This window comes from Schistocerca americana, unplaced genomic scaffold (genome assembly GCF_021461395.2).
Source record: "Schistocerca americana isolate TAMUIC-IGC-003095 unplaced genomic scaffold, iqSchAmer2.1 HiC_scaffold_559, whole genome shotgun sequence".
Classification (NCBI taxonomy): domain Eukaryota; kingdom Metazoa; phylum Arthropoda; class Insecta; order Orthoptera; family Acrididae; genus Schistocerca; species Schistocerca americana.
In genome coordinates, this window is record NW_025726301.1 from 45,001 (window position 1) to 47,500 (window position 2,500).

General features: G+C 61.3%; 1 pseudogene; it reads left to right on the forward strand.

The window, feature by feature from the left end:
• The window catches only part of LOC124586577, a 7,013-nt pseudogene that overhangs the window by 763 nt on the left and 3,750 nt on the right, over positions 1 to 2,500 (forward strand).

Consider the following 2,500-nt stretch of genomic DNA (forward strand, 5'->3'; position numbering starts at 1 on the left):
CTTTGGGCGCTCGGGCTCCCGGCAAGCGCGCGCGGTTCTTCCCGGATGACGGACCTACCTGGCCCGGCCCCGGACCCGCGCCGCTGTTGGCTCGGGATGCTCTCGGGCGGAATAATCGCTCCCGTCAGCGGCGCTTCAGCTTTGGACAATTTCACGACCCGTCTTGAAACACGGACCAAGGAGTCTAACATGTGCGCGAGTCATTGGGCTGTACGAAACCTAAAGGCGTAATGAAAGTGAAGGTCTCGCCTTGCGCGGGCCGAGGGAGGATGGGGCTTCCCCGCCCTTCACGGGGCGGCGGCCTCCGCACTCCCGGGGCGTCTCGTCCTCATTGCGAGGTGAGGCGCACCTAGAGCGTACACGTTGGGACCCGAAAGATGGTGAACTATGCCTGGCCAGGACGAAGTCAGGGGAAACCCTGATGGAGGTCCGTAGCGATTCTGACGTGCAAATCGATCGTCGGAGCTGGGTATAGGGGCGAAAGACTAATCGAACCATCTAGTAGCTGGTTCCCTCCGAAGTTTCCCTCAGGATAGCTGGTGCTCGTACGAGTCTCATCCGGTAAAGCGAATGATTAGAGGCCTTGGGGCCGAAACGACCTCAACCTATTCTCAAACTTTAAATGGGTGAGATCTCCGGCTTGCTTGATATGCTGAAGCCGCGAGCAAACGACTCGGATCGGAGTGCCAAGTGGGCCACTTTTGGTAAGCAGAACTGGCGCTGTGGGATGAACCAAACGCCGAGTTAAGGCGCCCGAATCGACGCTCATGGGAAACCATGAAAGGCGTTGGTTGCTTAAGACAGCAGGACGGTGGCCATGGAAGTCGGAATCCGCTAAGGAGTGTGTAACAACTCACCTGCCGAAGCAACTAGCCCTGAAAATGGATGGCGCTGAAGCGTCGTGCCTATACTCGGCCGTCAGTCTGGCAGTCATGGCCGGTCCTTGCGGCCGGCCGCGAAGCCCTGACGAGTAGGAGGGTCGCGGCGGTGGGCGCAGAAGGGTCTGGGCGTGAGCCTGCCTGGAGCCGCCGTCGGTGCAGATCTTGGTGGTAGTAGCAAATACTCCAGCGAGGCCCTGGAGGGCTGACGCGGAGAAGGGTTTCGTGTGAACAGCCGTTGCACACGAGTCAGTCGATCCTAAGCCCTAGGAGAAATCCGATGTTGATGGGGGCCGTCATAGCATGATGCACTTTGTGCTGGCCCCCGTTGGGCGAAAGGGAATCCGGTTCCTATTCCGGAACCCGGCAGCGGAACCGATACAAGTCGGGCCCCTCTTTTAGAGATGACCCGGAGACGCCGTCGGGAGATCGGGGAAGAGTTTTCTTTTCTGCATGAGCGTTCGAGTTCCCTGGAATCCTCTAGCAGGGAGATAGGGTTTGGAACGCGAAGAGCACCGCAGTTGCGGCGGTGTCCCGATCTTCCCCTCGGACCTTGAAAATCCGGGAGAGGGCCACGTGGAGGTGTCGCGCCGGTTCGTACCCATATCCGCAGCAGGTCTCCAAGGTGAAGAGCCTCTAGTCGATAGAATAATGTAGGTAAGGGAAGTCGGCAAATTGGATCCGTAACTTCGGGATAAGGATTGGCTCTGAGGATCGGGGCGTGTCGGGCTTGGTCGGGAAGTGGGTCAGCGCTAACGTGCCGGGCCTGGGCGAGGTGAGTGCCGTAGGGGTGCCGGTAAGTGCGGGCGTTTAGCGCGGGCGTGGTCTGCTCTCGCCGTTGGTTGGCCTCGTGCTGGCCGGCGGTGCAGGATGCGCGCGCCTGCGCGGCGTTCGCGCCCCGGTGCTTCAACCTGCGTGCAGGATCCGAGCTCGGTCCCGTGCCTTGGCCTCCCACGGATCTTCCTTGCTGCGAGGCCGCGTCCGCCTTAGCGTGCTCCTCCGGGGGCGCGCGGGTGCGCGGATTCTCTTCGGCCGCCATTCAACGATCAACTCAGAACTGGCACGGACTGGGGGAATCCGACTGTCTAATTAAAACAAAGCATTGCGATGGCCCTAGCGGGTGTTGACGCAATGTGATTTCTGCCCAGTGCTCTGAATGTCAACGTGAAGAAATTCAAGCAAGCGCGGGTAAACGGCGGGAGTAACTATGACTCTCTTAAGGCCACCCGATGTCATCCTGGGCATGCTCCCGGATGCCCTTGCGTCGGTCGGGTCCAGAGGGGAGAGATCGATCACCAGGACACAGCGGCCGCGCCAACCATCGAAGCGGCCGCCTGCCGCGCCGCCGACGCAGAAGCGCAAGCGGCGCCGCTGGGAGTACGCGAGAACGCAGGATGCCTTCCGACGGTCGCGTGCGCGTTGCGTGCGCGGCCTCTTGGATGGCACCCTGCTCCAGCCGCCACCTGCCATCCCTGGTCTGCTGGACTTCTGGGCGGACCTCTTCACCAAGAAGCCCATCTCCACCGCGGGCTTCATTCGTGACCGCCTCCTCCCGCACTCAGAGCCTGTCGCTCTCGAGTGCATATGGGGGCCGGTCACACATGAGGAGGTCGCCGCCGCGT